We start from the raw sequence: 18,356 nt of genomic DNA, 5'->3' as shown, positions 1-18,356 counted from the left end.
CTAGCCTTAGCCCCAAAATGCAAGCTTCATATTCAGCCATATTATTGGTGCAATAAAATCGCAATTGAGCCGTAACAGGATAGTGATGCCCTGTTTCAGAAATGATTACAGCTCCTATCCCGACTCCTTTCATGTTAGCGGCTCCATCAAAGAAAAGTTTCCAGCCAGGCTTTTCAATTCGCTCCACCTCGTCGATATGCATTGTTTCTTCATCAGGAAAATAAGTTTTCAACGGCTCATATTCCTCATCGACCGGGTTTTCGGCTAAATGATCGGCCAGTGCTTGAGCCTTCATTGCAGTTCGAGTCACATAGATGATGTCGAATTCTGTGAGCAATATCTGCCATTTTGCAAGTCTTCCCGTTGGCATAGGCTTTTGAAAAATGTATTTCAATGGATCCAACCGAGAAATGAGGTAAGTAGTGTAGGATGACAAATAGTGTTTCAATTTTTGAGCTACCCATGTTAGGGCGCAACAGGTCTTTTCCAGATGAGTATACTTAACCTCATAAGTTGTGAACTTCTTGCTAAGGTAGTAGATGGCATGTTCATTTCTGCCAGTGAGGTCATGTTGCCCCAATACACAACCAAATGAATTTTCCAAAACCGTTAAGTAAAGAATCAAAGGTCTTCCTGGCTCTGGCGGGACCAACACGGGTGGGTTCGACAAGTACCCTTTTATCTTATCGAACGCTTCTTGACACTCATCGGTCCATTTGATCGCAGCATCCTTTTTCAACAATTTGAAAATTGGCTCACAGGTTGTTGTGAGCTGAGCAATAAACCTGCTGATGTAATTTAACCTTCCCAACAAACTCATTACTTCAGTTTTGTTTCTTGGAGGTGGCAGTTCTTGGATGGCTTTGATCTTTGATGGGTCTAGCTCGATGCCTCGTCGACTGACTATGAATCCCAGCAACTTTCCAGATGGAACTCCAAATGCACACTTGGCAGGGTTAAGCTTGAGGTTGTACCTGCAAAGTCTTAAGAAGAACTTCCTCAAATCCCCAACGTGGTTGGCCTGATGCTTTGATTTTATGATCACATCGTCCACGTATACCTCAATCTCCTTGTGTATCATATCATGAAACACTGTGGTCATTGCTCTCATATAGGTTGCTCCGGCGTTCTTTAAACCGAATGGCATTACCCGGTAGCAATAAGTTCCCCATGGTGTGATGAATGCCGTCTTTTCTGCATCTTCTTCATCCATTAGAATTTGATGATACCCGGCATAACAATCCACGAAAGACCCTATATCATGCTTGGCACAATTGTCGATCAAAATATGGATATTAGGTAATGGGAAATTATCCTTTGGACTTGCTTTGTTGAGATTGCGATAGTCGACGCATACTCTAATTTTGCCGTCTTTCCTTGGTACAGGAACGATATTAGCCAACCAAACAGGATATCGAGTGACTCGAATGACCTTTGCTTCCAATTGTTTGGTGATTTCTTCCTTAATTCTCACACTCATATCAGGCTTGAATTTTCTCAGTCTCTGCTTGACAGGAGGCACCGTTGGATCGGTGGGCAATTTGTGAACCACTAAATCAGTGCTCAGGCCTGGCATGTCATCATACGACCATGCAAAAACATCTTTGAATTCTATGAGTGCTTTAATTAACTCCTCTCGGATCTTTGGTTCCAGATGAACACTTATTTTAGTTTCTCGGATATTACTCGTGTCCCCTATATTGATGTCCTCGGTATCACTCGAGTTAGGTTTGATTTTTTCCTCAAAGTGAATTAACTCTTTACTAATCTCTTCAAAAACCTCATCTTCATCATATTCTGATTCATAATCACAATATATTTCTTGAATTAATACTTCGGAACCAGATTGATTTTTAAGACTGGGCTGAGGATTCCTCAGGCATGCCATATCACTAGAGCCAGCGTAAAAGGAACTGTACAGGAAAGAAGAAAAAGAAAAGAAAATTATCAGGAATGATAATAACAAAAGTGAAACTGTTTTTTATTGGATGATGAAAGATAACAAGGTTTTGCACACTTCAAACAAACTGTAAGACAAGCTTTGGGATTACAACCCTGAAGTAACCCAAACAAACTGAAAGAAAATCAAAATAAACTACCAAGACTCCTTTCGAATTGGGAGAGGAGTGGCTTTCCAATTATTGAGCTTTGTTTCTGGCCCAACGAATTGAACTTCCGCGTTGCTACACCCTTCTCCGCTTTCCAACATATTCACATCACTAAACAATTTCTCGAATCTTTCAATTAATTCCTCTTCAGGATTGACCTGTGATTTAGGAATTGTTGTTATTGGGCGATTTTTAGCACCGGTCTTGACAAAAGACTTTGACAGATGTGGGACTTGGTTTTGGAAGAACCCATGCTTGGTGTTTCAGCTTCCTAGCCCTTATCACGTCATTGGCAGTGGGTATGAATCCCAAACCGAATGTTCCCCAGTTCTCGGGGAGAGATACTGGTTGTATAATTCCTTGCAAAGATAAACCCAGACCTTTGCCGGGTATAAAGCCATTCTTTAACATTTCATAAGCTACCATGACTGATGCAGAGGATATCTTTGGATTTGGAAGGTATTTCCCCTCTGGAATTTTCTCTATCGACACTGTGTCGGACACTTAGTATACCCATGGTCCCTGGTCATTTTCTATTCCCTCGACCGGTACAATGGTGCTGTTGTGAGCATTTAAACTTTCTTCCCCATGCACAACTATTTCTTGATGATCCCATTCAAACTTGACAGCCTGATGTAGTGTTGACGGGACTGCTTTAGCAACATGGATCCATGGTCGACCCAACAACAAGTTGTAAGAAACAGTTATGTCCAACACTTGGAATTCCATTGTGAATTCAACTGGCCCTATAGTTAGTTCCAACACTATGTCGCCAAATGAATCTCTGCTTCCACCGTCAAATCCCCGTACGCAAATACTATTTTTCTGGATCCTCTCCTCTTTAATTTTTAATTTGCTTAAAGTGGAGAGAGGACAGATATTTGCACTTGACCCATTGTCAACCAATACCCGGGTTACTACGGAGTTTTCACATTTCACGGTGAGGTAAAGAGCTCTGTTGTGCTCAGTACCTTCCACAGGTAATTCGTCATCAGCAAATGTAATTCTGTTTGTCTCAAAGATTCTGTTGGCTATTTTTCCCAAATGATTTACAGAGATCTTTTCAGGAACATGAGCCTCATTCAGGATTTTCATCAAAGCCAGACGGTGCTCCTCTGAATGGATCAGTAATGACAATAATGAAATTTGAGCGGGGGTCTTCTTTAATTGATCCACAACAGAATAATCATGGAGTTTCATTTTTCTTAAAAAATCTTCCGCCTCTTCTTCCGCCACAGCTCTCTTTGTTGGCGTTGGATTATTTTTAGTTTTTCTTAACTCTTCGGGAGTAAAACATCTTCCCGAACGAGTCAAGCCTTGCACCTCACACATTTCTTCCTTGATTTCTTTTCCCTTGTACATTACAGTCAACCGTTCATAGTTCCATGGGATGGCTTTGTTGTTGATGATCGGCAGCTGGATTACAGGTGCAATAATAACCCGATCTGTACGGGCTCCTTCCACGAATACAATGGGTTTGTTAGCAACCCCTGGTACTATCACTTTCGGCCTTTCTTGTTTTGCAGCAACTTTGCTCGATGATCCCTCATCGACTATCATAGGTGGTTCATCACCATTTTTGTTCTGCTTAGACACCGGCTTCTCCTCTATCAACTGCTTATCTGGCTTGGTTTCATGAGACTTGATCATCATGACAGTTTGTGACGGCTTCTTTGTCTCCCCATCAGCTTGTATGATTTCTATCATATTAGCCTCTTGATGGGCTGACATTGGATTTCTATTGATATTTGGGGCTTCGGGGGTTTGAACCTCGATTTTATTAGTATCAATCAGCTCTTGTATTGCATTTTTCAAATGCCAGCATTTCTCCGTATCATGGCCTGGTGCACCGGAGCAATATTCACAGCTAATGGTGTAATCCAGATTCTTTGGAGGAGGATTAGGTAGTTTGGATTGTATTGGTCTCAGCATGTCTAGCTGTCTCAGCCTGTGGAACAGACTAGTGTAAGACTCTCCTAATGGAGTGTAAGTTTTCTTTTTCTGTTCCCTTTCTCCCCTGAATGCTGGCCTAGGTCTGAAACCTGGTCCGGGATAGGCTCGTGGGTAAGTATTTGGTGTGACAGGAGCACGCCAATTGGTGTGAACAGGTGGCTGATTGTATGCTTGAGCATGGTTAATGGAAAAATGAGGCTCTGAAGGGTGATAGTAGTGTTGGGATGAATCATGGTGGTAAGCTGATTGGCGAGGTCGTTGTTGATTATAGTAAAGCGGTGAACCTCTGGGTCCCGGCCAAATTCCTGAATCAACTACCGCTGCTTCCTCCCTCTTCTTTCTTCCGATTCCTCCTACCCCGCCTTGAATAGCTTGAGTAGTTGCCTTAATTGCTGAATAGCTCATGATTTTATTTGTCTTGAGGCCTTCTTCCACCATACCTCCCATCTTCACTACTTCGTTGAATGATTTCCCAACTGCTGAAACCAAATGGGCATAGTAAGTCGGTTCAAAGGCTTGGAGGAAGTAGTCTACCATTTCGCTCTCCTTCATAGGAGGATCCACTCTTGCTGCATGTTCTCTCCACCGAAAACCATACTCTCTGAAACTTTCATTATGTTTCTTCTCAAATTTTGTCAAAGATAATCGATCTGGGATGATTTCCAGATTGTATTGGAAATGGTATGCGAATGCCTGTGCCAGGTCATCCCAGGTGTACCATCTCCCATGGTCCTGGCGTGTATACCACTCCAAAGCTGATCCGCTTAAACTTTGACTGAAGTAAGCCATTAATAATTCATCTTTTCCCCCAGTTCCTCGCATCTTGCTACAGAAACCCCTTAAGTGGGCTACTGGGTCGCCGTGCCCTCTGTATAGGTCAAATTTGGGCATCTTGAAACCGACTGGCAATTGTACATTGGGGAATAAGCATAAGTCTTTGTATGCTACACTGACTTGCCCGCCTAATCCTCGCATGTCTCTGAACGATTGTTCTAGACTCTTGACCTTCCTGAACATCTCTTCTTGTTCAACATTTTTAGTTGGCTTGTCAATTTCGGTTGGGAGATCAAAACGAGGAGTAGTTGAATGAATTTCGGAAGCTTTGAGGGTGGGCTCCGGGGGGCAATATTGGTTGTCCTGGGCCTGGAATGTAGGCTCACTAGGAGATTTGTGGAATGTAGCAAGGGGAGGTGCTACGAAAACAGGAGTCATAGGTGGAGGAAAATATGGAACGGGTTTCGGAGGTGGAGACTGCGGTGTCTGAGAGGTGGTGCCTCGGTAGTGCTGGTAAATGGGGAAGTTTGGGGATAATTTAGTGGTGATATTATCCTGAGTTTGGGTCATTGATGGAGCAGGGTTATTTGGGTAAGATGGGGGTAGCTGTCTTGTAGACCAGGCTTGGTACATCTCGGCCATTTGCTGCTTGAGTTTAAACATCTCTTCTTTCATTTTCCCGACATCCATCTCCTCTAGCTCCATACCTGTGTCAACATCTGGGATAGACATACTTTCGGGTATTGGTCCTTTTGATCTTGTGTGATAGCGATAATATGCCAGTATACTCTTTAGAGAAACTAACTGCTTGAATTCTGAAAATGAACAAACTTGTTAGTTTTGAAAGTTTAACACATATATAATCGCACGTTGAGATGCAATGCCCCTAGACAAATAATCCCTTTCTATTATGCATTTGCTCGGCTGCTTGTGTCGTCCCAGCTTTCTTGAAATTTTTATTGTTTCTCACTTTTATTTATTATATATATCTTTTAACGTTGTGGTCGAATCTTAGAGATTGCCTACGTATCATGCCTTACATGAATCAGACCTTGCGTAGTTCGGACTAAAGGCAATCACTTTTATTCATTACACAAAGATGGAATTACATTTGAAAACTTTTAAGAAAATGGCTTGAAACACACACACTTAAATCAAAATAAAAGATACAATTCTTAACATCTCACAACATGCCCCACTTTCCACTTTTGTTGTCAAATATTGGATTATCTGCTCGATGTGGGGCTTGACCTGGATGGCCTCCCAGCGTACGATACATCCTTTCCAACTCCATTGCTAGATGACGAGCAAAAGTGGGCGCATGCTCTGTAAACCTTTTATAATCCATTCCTTGGCAGTTTACATAACTTTGAGATGTGAAGACTGCCAGGTCGTGGATTTGTGCCCTGAAACCTTGGAGACGTTGGTCTTGGTCTTGCAATTGCTGCTGACGAGTGGTGGCTATATCTCTGACACGGTTTTCACGATCTAGAGCTGATTCTAACAGAGCTCGGAGTCTGGCCTGCTCTAATCTTGCTTGCGATCTTTCCCTGTCGAAGTCTGCTTGTTGATGTTCTCTGTTGCATCTTCTTGTCTCTTCTAGTTGTGCACGAAGCTGGTCTTCTGATCGCATCCAATAGTCTTTTTCCTTCTTGAATTGTGCCTTGTCTTTTTCGGATTGCCTATCTTGGCGTTCCTTGTTAGATCTGGCTTCTTCGTTTAATTGTTGGATCCTTTCTTTTGCTTTGCTCAATGCTCTTTCGTTTTCCGCAAGAATGGAATCATAATCTTGCATTCTTTCAAAGAGATTGGCGATGGTTTTTTGATCCTTCCAGCTCCTCTTTGGCGTTTCAGAAACTCTTTTCATTTTTAGGAATCGAGCATGAAGACTTTCATTCTCACAAGCTAGACTCTTTTTCTCGCCTTCGGCTTCTTGTGCTTGCAAATCTTTCTCCAAACTGAGGCTTCTTAGATTTTCTTTTAGGGCATGGATAGTTACTTTGTACCCTTTTTCCTTTTCTCCCCAGATCAACCGCTCTTGGATTTTATCATTGAAGTTTTGAACATGGGGTCTTTTGTTGGCCTTCTTAGCTCAGGCTCTGGTACATCATCCACGCGAGACCGTTTTTCAAACCACCTTGCATATCCAGGATTTATCTCACCCTTTGTAGTGTCTGGGACTTGAGTATCACATGGATATGCAAGGTGGTTTGGAAAACGGTCTCGCGTGGATGATGTACCAGAGCCTGAGCTAAGAAGGCCAACAAAAAGACCCCATGTTCAAAACTTCAATGATAAAATCCAAGAACGGTTGATCTGGGGAGAAAAGGAAAAAGGGTACAAAGTAACTATCCATGCCCTAAAAGAAAATCTAAGAAGCCTCAGTTTGGAGAAAGATTTGCAAGCACAAGAAGCCGAAGGCGAGAAAAAGAGTCTAGCTTGTGAGAATGAAAGTCTTCATGCTCGATTCCTAAAAATGAAAAGAGTTTCTGAAACGCCAAAGAGGAGCTGGAAGGATCAAAAAACCATCGCCAATCTCTTTGAAAGAATGCAAGATTATGATTCCATTCTTGCGGAAAACGAAAGGGCGTTGAGCAAAGCAAAAGAAAGGATCCAACAATTAAACGAAGAAGCCAGATCTAACAAGGAACGCCAAGATAGGCAATCCGAAAAAGACAAGGCACAATTCAAGAAGGAAAAAGACTATTGGATGCGATCAGAAGACCAGCTTCGTGCACAACTAGAAGAGACAAGAAGATGCAACAGAGAACATCAACAAGCAGACTTCGACAGGGAAAGATCGCAAGCAAGATTAGAGCAGGCCAGACTCCGAGCTCTGTTAGAATCAGCTCTAGATCGTGAAAACCGTGTCAGAGATATAGCCACCACTCGTCAGCAGCAATTGCAAGACCAAGACCAACGTCTCCAAGGTTTCAGGGCACAAATCCACGACCTGGCAGTCTTCACATCTCAAAGTTATGTAAACTGCCAAGGAATGGATTATAAAAGGTTTACAGAGCATGCGCCCACTTTTGCTCGTCATCTAGCAATGGAGTTGGAAAGGATGTATCGTACGCTGGGAGGCCATCCAGGTCAAGCCCCACATCGAGCAGATAATCCAATATTTGACAACAAAAGTGGAAAGTGGGGCATGTTGTGAGATGTTAAGAATTGTATCTTTTATTTTGATTTAAGTGTGTGTGTTTCAAGCCATTTTCTTAAAAGTTTTCAAATGTAATTCCATCTTTGTGTAATGAATAAAAGTGATTGCCTTTAGTCCGAACTACGCAAGGTCTGATTCATGTAAGGCATGATACGTAGGCAATCTCTAAGATTCGACCACAACGTTAAAAGATATATATAATAAATAAAAGTGAGAAACAATAAAAATTTCAAGAAAGCTGGGACGACACAAGCAGCCGAGCAAATGCATAATAGAAAGGGATTATTTGTCTAGGGGCATTGCATCTCAACGTGCGATTATATATGTGTTAAACTTTCAAAACTAACAAGTTTGTTCATTTTCAGAATTCAAGCAGTTAGTTTCTCTAAAGAGTATACTGGCATATTATCGCTATCACACAAGATCAAAAGGACCAATACCCGAAAGTATGTCTATCCCAGATGTTGACACAGGTATGGAGCTAGAGGAGATGGATGTCGGGAAAATGAAAGAAGAGATGTTTAAACTCAAGCAGCAAATGGCCGAGATGTACCAAGCCTGGTCTACAAGACAGCTACCCCCATCTTACCCAAATAACCCTGCTCCATCAATGACCCAAACTCAGGATAATATCACCACTAAATTATCCCCAAACTTCCCCATTTACCAGCACTACCGAGGCACCACCTCTCAGACACCGCAGTCTCCACCTCCGAAACCCGTTCCATATTTTCCTCCACCTATGACTCCTGTTTTCGTAGCACCTCCCCTTGCTACATTCCACAAATCTCCTAGTGAGCCTACATTCCAGGCCCAGGACAACCAATATTGCCCCCCGGAGCCCACCCTCAAAGCTTCCGAAATTCATTCAACTACTCCTCGTTTTGATCTCCCAACCGAAATTGACAAGCCAACTAAAAATGTTGAACAAGAAGAGATGTTCAGGAAGGTCAAGAGTCTAGAACAATCGTTCAGAGACATGCGAGGATTAGGCGGGCAAGTCAGTGTAGCATACAAAGACTTATGCTTATTCCCCAATGTACAATTGCCAGTCGGTTTCAAGATGCCCAAATTTGACCTATACAGAGGGCACGGCGACCCAGTAGCCCACTTAAGGGGTTTCTGTAGCAAGATGCGAGGAACTGGGGGAAAAGATGAATTATTAATGGCTTACTTCAGTCAAAGTTTAAGCGGATCAGCTTTGGAGTGGTATACACGCCAGGACCATGGGAGATGGTACACCTGGGATGACCTGGCACAGGCATTCGCATACCATTTCCAATACAATCTGGAAATCATCCCAGATCGATTATCTTTGACAAAATTTGAGAAGAAACATAATGAAAGTTTCAGAGAGTATGGTTTTCGGTGGAGAGAACATGCAGCAAGAGTGGATCCTCCTATGAAGGAGAGCGAAATGGTAGACTACTTCCTCCAAGCCTTTGAACCGACTTACTATGCCCATTTGGTTTCAGCAGTTGGGAAATCATTCAACGAAGTAGTGAAGATGGGAGGTATGGTGGAAGAAGGCCTCAAGACAAATAAAATCATGAGCTATTCAGCAATTAAGGCAACTACTCAAGCTATTCAAGGCGGGGTAGGAGGAATCGGAAGAAAGAAGAGGGAGGAAGCAGCAGTAGTTGATTCAGGAATTTGGCCGGGACCCAGAGGTTCACCGCTTTACTATAATCAACAACGACCTCGCCAATCAGCTTACCACCATGATTCATCCCAACACTACTATCACCCTTCAGAGCCTCATTTTTCCATTAACCATGCTCAAGCATACAATCAGCCACCTGTTCACACCAATTGGCGTGCTCCTGTCACACCAAATACTTACCCACGAGCCTATCCCGGACCAGGTTTCAGACCTAGGCCAGCATTCAGGGGAGAAAGGGAACAGAAAAAGAAAACTTACACTCCATTAGGAGAGTCTTACACTAGTCTGTTCCACAGGCTGAGACAGCTAGACATGCTGAGACCAATACAATCCAAACTACCTAATCCTCCTCCAAAGAATCTGGATTACACCATTAGCTGTGAATATTGCTCCGGTGCACCAGGCCATGATACGGAGAAATGCTGGCATTTGAAAAATGCAATACAAGAGCTGATTGATACTAATAAAATCGAGGTTCAAACCCCCGAAGCCCCAAATATCAATAGAAATCCAATGTCAGCCCATCAAGAGGCTAATATGATAGAAATCATACAAGCTGATGGGGAGACAAAGAAGCCGTCACAAACTGTCATGATGATCAAGTCTCATGAAACCAAGCCAGATAAGCAGTTGATAGAGGAGAAGCCGGTGTCTAAGCAGAACAAAAATGGTGATGAACCACCTATGATAGTCGATGAGGGATCATCGAGCAAAGTTGCTGCAAAACAAGAAAGGCCGAAAGTGATAGTACCAGGGGTTGCTAACAAACCCATTGTATTCGTGGAAGGAGCCCGTACAGATCGGGTTATTATTGCACCTGTAATCCAGCTGCCGATCATCAACAACAAAGCCATCCCATGGAACTATGAACGGTTGACTGTAATGTACAAGGGAAAAGAAATCAAGGAAGAAATGTGTGAGGTGCAAGGCTTGACTCGTTCGGGAAGATGTTTTACTCCCGAAGAGTTAAGAAAAACTAAAAATAATCCAACGCCAACAAAGAGAGCTGTGACGGAAGAAGAGGCGGAAGATTTTTTAAGAAAAATGAAACTCCATGATTATTCTGTTGTGGATTAATTAAAGAAGACCCCCGCTCAAATTTCATTATTGTCATTACTGATCCATTCAGAGGAGCACCGTCTGGCTTTGATGAAAATCCTGAATGAGGCTCATGTTCCTGAAAAGATCTCTGTAAATCATTTGGGAAAAATAGCCAACAGAATCTTTGAGACAAACAGAATTACATTTGCTGATGACGAATTACCTGTGGAAGGTACTGAGCACAACAGAGCTTTTTACCTCACCGTGAAATGTGAAAACTTCGTAATAACCCGGGTATTGGTTGACAATGGATCAAGTGCAAATATCTGTCCTCTCTCCACTTTAAGCAAATTAAAAATTAAAGAGGAGAGGATCCAGAAAAATAGTATTTGCGTACGGGGATTTGACGGTGGAAGCAGAGATTCATTTGGCGACATAGTGTTGGAACTAACTATAGGGCCAGTTGAATTCACAATGGAATTCCAAGTGTTGGACATAACTGTTTCTTACAACTTGTTGTTGGGTCGACCATGGATCCATGCTGCTAAAGCAGTCCCGTCAACACTACATCAGGCTGTCAAGTTTGAATGGGATCATCAAGAAATAGTCGTGCATGGAGAAGAAAGTTTAAATGCTCACAGCAGTACCATTATACCGATCGAGGGAACAGAAATTGACCAGGGACCATGGGTATACCAAGTGTCCGACACAGTGTCAATAGAGAAAATTCCAGAGGGGAAATACCTTCCAAATCCAAAGATATCCTCTGCATCAGTCATGGTAGCTTATGAAATGTTAAAGAATGGCTTTATACCCGGCAAAGGTCTGGGTTTATCTTTTCAAGGAATTATACAACCAGTATCTCTCCCCGAGAACTGGGGAACATTCGGTTTGGGGTTCATACCCACTGCCAATGACGTGATAAGGGCTAGGAAGCTGAAACACCAAGCATGAGTTCTTCCAAAACCAGTCCCACATCTGTCAAAGTCTTTTGTCAAGACCGGTGCTAAAAATCGCCCAATAACAACAATTCCTAAATCCCAGGTCAATCCTGAAGAGGAATTAATTGAAAGATTCGAGAAATTGTTTAGTGATGTGAATATGTTGGAAAGCGGAGAAGGGTGTAGCAACGCAGAAGTTCAATTCGTTGGGCCAGAAACAAAGCTCAGTAATTGGAAAGCCACTCCTCTCTCAATTCGAAAGGAGTCTTGGTAGTTTATTTTGATTTTCTTTCAGTTTGTTTGGGTTATTTCAGGGTTGTAATCCCAAAGCTTGTCTTACAGTTTGTTTGAAGTGTGCAAAACCTTGTTATCTTTCATCATCCAATAAAAAGCAGTTTCACTTTTGTTATTATCATTCCTGATAATTTTCTTTTCTTTTTCTTCTTTCCTGTACAGTTCCTTTTACGCTGGCTCTAGTGATATGGCATGCCTGAGGAATCCTCAGCCCAGTCTTAAAAATCAATCTGGTTCCGAAGTATTAATTCAAGAAATATATTGTGATTATGAATCAGAATAAGATGAAGATGAGGTTTTTGAAGAGATTAGTAAAGAGTTAATTCACTTTGAGGAAAAAATCAAACCTAACTCGAGTGATACCGAGGACATCAATATAGGGGACACGAGTAATATCCGAGAAACTAAAATAAGTGTCCATCTGGAACCAAAGATCCGAGAGTAGTTAATTAAAGCACTCATAGAATTCAAAGATGTTTTTGCATGGTCGTATGACGACATGCCAGGCCTGAGCACTGATTTAGTGGTTCACAAATTTCCCACCGATCCAACGGTGCCTCCTGTCAAGCAGAGGCTGAGAAAATTCAAGCCTGACATGAGTGTGAGAATTAAGGAAGAAATCACCAAACAATTGGAAGCAAAGGTCATTCGAGTCACTCGATATCCTGTTTGGTTGGCTAATATCGTTCCTGTACCAAAGAAAGACGGCAAAATTAGAGTATGCGTCGACTATCGCAATCTCAACAAAGCAAGTCCAAAGGATAATTTCCCATTACCTAATATCCATATTTTGATCGACAATTGTGCCAAGCATGATATAGGGTCTTTCGTGGATTGTTATGCCGGGTATCATCAAATTCTAATGGATGAAGAAGATGCAGAAAAGACGGCATTCATCACACCATGGGGAACTTATTGCTACTGGGTAATGCCATTCGGTTTAAAGAACGCCGGAGCAACCTATATGAGAGCAATGACCACAGTGTTTCATGATATGATACACAAGGAGATTGAGGTATACGTGGACGATGTGATCATAAAATCAAAGCATCAGGCCAACCACGTTGGGGATTTGAGGAAGTTCTTCTTAAGACTTTGCAGGTACAACCTCAAGCTTAACCCTGCCAAGTGTGCATTTGGAGTTCCATCTGGAAAGTTGCTGGGATTCATAGTCAGTCGACGAGGCATCGAGCTAGACCCATCAAAGATCAAAGCCATCCAAGAACTGCCACCTCCAAGAAACAAAACTGAAGTAATGAGTTTGTTGGGAAGGTTAAATTACATCAGCAGGTTTACAGCTCACAACAACCTGTGAGCCAATTTTCAAATTGTTCAAAAAGGATGCTGCGATCAAATAGACCGATGAGTGTCAAGAAGCGTTCGATAAGATAAAAGGGTACTTGTCGAACCCACCCGTGTTGGTCCCGCCAGAGCCAGGAAGACCTTTGATTCTTTACTTGACGGTTTTGGAAAATTCATTTGGTTGTGTATTGGGGCAACATGACCTCACTGGCAGAAATGAACAGGTCATCTACTACCTTAGCAAGAAGTTCACAACTTATGAGGTTAAATATACTCATCTGGAAAAGACCTGTTGCGCCCTAACATGGGTAACTCAAAAATTGAAACACTATTTGTCATCCTACACTACTTACCTCATTTCTCGGTTGGATCCATTGAAATACATTTTTCAAAAGCCTATGCCAACGGGAAGACTTGCAAAATGGCAGATATTGCTCACAGAATTCGACATCATCTATGTGACTCGAACTGCAATGAAGGCTCAAGCACTGACCGATCATTTAGCCGAAAACCTGGTCGATGAGGAATATGAGCCGTTGAAAACTTATTTTCCTGATGAAGAAACAATGCATATCGACGAGGTGGAGCGAATTGAAAAGCCTGGCTGGAAACTTTTCTTTGATGGAGCCGCTAACATGAAAGAAGTCGGGATAGGAGCTGTAATCATTTCTGAAACAGGGCATCACTATCCTGTTACGGCTCAATTGCGATTTTATTGCACCAATAATATGGCTGAATATGAAGCTTGCATTTTGGGGTTAAGGCTAGCCGCAGACATGGGTATCCGAGAAATCCTAGTCATGGGAGATTCGGATCTTTTGGTACATCAAATTCAAGGAGAATGGGAAACCCGAGACTTGAAGTTCATACCATACCGACAATGTCTACATGATCTTTGTAAGCGGTTTCAATCAGTGGAATTCCAACATATTCCAAGAATCCATAATGAGGTTGCCGATGCATTGGCTACCCTGGCATCAATGTTGCACCATCCGGACAAAGCTTATGTAGATCCAATACATATTCAAGTCCACGATCAGCACGCTTATTGCAATATGGTTGAAGAAGAATTTGATGGTGAACCATGGTTCCATGACATTAAGGAGTATATCAGGATGGGTATATATCCCGCACAAGCCACAGGAGATCAAAAGAGGACCATTAGGCGATTGGCAAATGGATTCTTCTTAAGCGGAGGAGTTTTGTATAAAAGAACACCAGATCTTGGATTATTAAGATGCATAGATGCCAGACAAGCTACAACTGTCATGTCTGAAGTACATTCAGGAGTTTGCGGACCCCACTTGTGCGCAAGTGTCGTCAATGCCAAATACACGGAGATTTGATTCATTCTCCACCATCCGAGTTGCACACAATGTCGGCACCATGGCCCTTCGTTGCCTGGGGCATGGATGTGATTGGACCAATTGAGCCGGCAACATCCAATGGGCACATGTTCATTCTGGTAGCTATTGATTATTTTACCAAATGGGTTGAGGCCAAGACATTCAAATCAGTGACCAAGAAAGCTGTGGTCGATTTTTTCCACTCAAATATCATATGTCGATTCGGAATCCCGAAGGTGATCATCACAGATAACGGTGCTAATCTTAACAGCAATTTAATGAAGGAAGTATGTCAACAGTTTAAGATTACACATCGTAATTCTACCCCATATCGGCCCAAGGCGAATGGAGCAGTAGAAGCAGCCAACAAAAACATAAAGAAGATACTTCGGAAAATGATAGAAGGTTCAAAACAATTGCATGAAAAATTACCATTTGCATTATTGGGATACCGCACTACTGCTCGCACTTCAGTAGGAGCAACTCCTTATTTGTTGGTATATGGCACTGAAGCAGTAATTCCTTCAGAAGTTGAGATTCCTTCCCTTCGGATCATCGCCGAAGCAAAGATTGATGATGATGAATGGGTCAAAACCCGTCTGGAACAGTTAAACTTGATTGATGAAAAACGATTGGCCGCAGTATGTCATGGTCAATTATATCAAAGAAGAATAGAAAGAGCATACAACAAAAAGGTACGTCCCCGGAAGCATACAGGTCGAGGCAGAAGAATAGAAAGAGCATACAACAAAAGCATACAACAGAAAGAGCATGTGCTGAAACGTATTCTTCCACATCAGGTCGAGGCAAAAGGCAAATTTGCCCCGAATTGGCAAGGACCATTCATTGTGACCAGAGTATTATCAAATGGTGCACTATGTTTAAAAGATATTGAAGGCAAATGCATAGATATGGCGATCAATTCTGACGCGGTAAAGAGATATTATGCATAAAATTTTTGAATGTTTGTATTTAGCATTATTTCGAAGATTGGAATGACAAAGGCAATTTATTCTGCTATCCAAACACTATACCCTTTGTTTCCCCCCTTTGAGCCATACTTGTTTCTTTCCTACCCCCTCTTGGAAGCAATAAAAAAAATATATATATATAAATTTATATAAAAAAAATCACTATTATTTGGTGAACTACGTTTGACCTGATTCCTCAAAGGAGGATACGTAGGCGCCTCACGGCTCGGTCATAGGGTGCACAATATACATAATGTGCACAAAAAGTTATGTCAAGCGACCCCAATCAGAAACTAGGGCAGAAATTGTATTGGAAGTAAGAAAAAGATTCCAAGAGTTGTAATTTTAAACCATACCAGAACTGTTTAGCTTTTAATACCTTTTCCATTTCTAACCCCATACCAGAAAGACCTTTCGACCAATCTTAGAAAAACGCTGAGTCAAGCAAATGAAGATGGTTCATAACACTCTGATACAAACAAGAAGAGAAAGTAAAAATGAGAGAGTCTTATAGGTGAAAACCCACACGGGCACCATAAGGCGACGGAAGTTGAGAGAAAAGTAAAATGAGAGAGTCTTATTGGTGAAAACCTTCATAGGCACCCTAAGGCGAAAAGGAAGTGAGAAATGAACAAATGAGGAAGGTTTATCGGTGAAAACTCTTTGAGATATTGCAAGTCCAACAGGTCTGTGAAATGAAAAATGAAGTTGGATTACAGAAATTTAGGGGAAAACAAAAATGAGACAATTGAAAGGAGATTGATTAAAAGACTGGGTTGATTAATCCGAAATGCATACCCTGGTCATTGGTGCCGGTAACTCCAATCAGATAAGTTTTTATTCTTTCTCCAACAGTCACCCAAACTTGGATTTTTCTTTTCATTCTATAATTGTCGAAATCAGCGTTATTTCGTCACTAATAATCTTACTTTTCTAAAAAGCTTTGAGATAAGTTTTATTCCAAACAAATAAGAAGGAATGTCAAGGTATACTACCAAGATTCAAGGTTACAAAATACAGCCACGAAAGGTGGGAGATAAAAGATATGAGTGTAAGAAAGGTGAAATCAAAAGTGGATCAACAAAGTCAGAAGGGACATATGATTACAGTTAAAAGGGTTTGAAGGAAAACATACAGATGGGAAGAGAAGCGAAGAGATCAAGGATCAATTACAAGGTCAAAACAGTCTTTTCAACCATTCCAAGGCAATAAAGAGAAACGGAGAGAAGCATCACCATCGGCAAGAATACCCCAGTCAACCACCCTGCTTTAAACTAATGAAGTTTTCTTTGATTTAAAACAGGGGCAAATACAATATTTGTGTCAGGAAATACCTGGTAAAGAAAAGAAGAAGTCAGGCGTCCACCTGGAGAATGAGGATGAGAATTAAAGAAGTCAGGCGTCCACCTGGAGAATGAGGATGAGAAAAGAAGAAGTCAGACGTCCACCTGGAGAATGAGGACGAAGAATTAAAGAAGTCAGGCGTCCACCTGGAGAATGAGGACAAAGAAAAAAAGAAGTCAGGCATCCACCTGGAGGATAAGGATGAGGAAAGAAGAAGTCAGGCGTCCACGTGGAGAATGAGGATGAGAGAAGAAGAAGTCAGGCGTCCACCTGGAGAATGAGGATGAGAAAAGAAGAAGTCAGGCGTCCACCTGGAGAATGAGGATGAGGAAAGAAGAAGTCAGGCGTCCACCTGGAGAATGAGGATGAAGAATTAAAGAAGTCAGGAATCCACCTGGAGAATGAGGACAAAGAAAAAAAGAAGTCAGGCGTCCACCTGGAGGATGAGGATGAGGAAAGAAGAAGTCAGGCGTCCACCTGGAGAATGAGGATGAGGAAAGAAGAAGTCAGGCGTCCACCTGGAGAATGAGGATGAGGAAAGAAGAAGTCAGGCGTCCACCTGGAGAATGAGGATGAGAAAAGAAGAAGTCAGACGTCCACCTGGAGAATGAGGATGAAGAAAAGAAAGAAGTCAGGCGTCCACCTGGAGAACGAGGATGAAGAAGTTAAAAAGAAGTCCGGCGTCTACCTGGAGAATGAGGATGAAGAAAGAAAAGAAACAGTCAAGGCACCCACCTGGAGAACGAGGGAATACAATTGAAGTGTTGAAATCAAAAGCCCGATCATATGATAAAGGAGCACACTTAGAATCAATAAAGCGGAGGAGTCCAACAAAATCCCCAGCAAGAAACAACAAGAGTCCCAAAAGAAAATACGGGACACAATGAAAAGGAATACGGAATAAGCCAAATGCCCAAGAGTCACCAAGATATTAAGACAACAAGAAACGCAAGGGCTTGATCTAGATAAGATTTTTATAATTCATGTTCCATAGTCTAATTTAACTTTTTGTATTTCCTTTGAAGTAAGGTGTAATAAGGAGGTCAGCAAGCAGTAAAAACAGCACGAAGCAGCAATAACATCACAGTCCCACGGTAGTCCCAGCTACCCAAAATTCCCGAACTACATTGACCTGATTCCTTTATAGCCAAGGATATGTAGGAAACCTTTGAAGCAGATGTTCGGTCAAATCTTTCTAAAAATGCTTCCCACGGAGTATTCGAACGGGCAAAAATCGCTTGTATCCGCTCACTTTATCTTTGCACGAAAACTCTTCGAGTTTCCGCACAAAGAGGGGCAGCTGTGAGCACGTGATTTTTGCCTTAATGAAAACTACTCCAAAATAAATCAAAAAGTAAAATAAATTTCTTTTACTGTGTAATTTTTGAATTTGCGTGGTTTTAAATATTTGTTTTATGTCCGTAAATGTTTGCTTTGTCATAATGAAATGAAAATT

This window comes from Nicotiana tabacum, chromosome 16 (genome assembly GCF_000715075.1).
Source record: "Nicotiana tabacum cultivar K326 chromosome 16, ASM71507v2, whole genome shotgun sequence".
In the NCBI taxonomy this organism is placed as follows: Eukaryota; Viridiplantae; Streptophyta; class Magnoliopsida; order Solanales; family Solanaceae; genus Nicotiana; species Nicotiana tabacum.
This window is presented reverse-complemented; position numbering follows the sequence as displayed.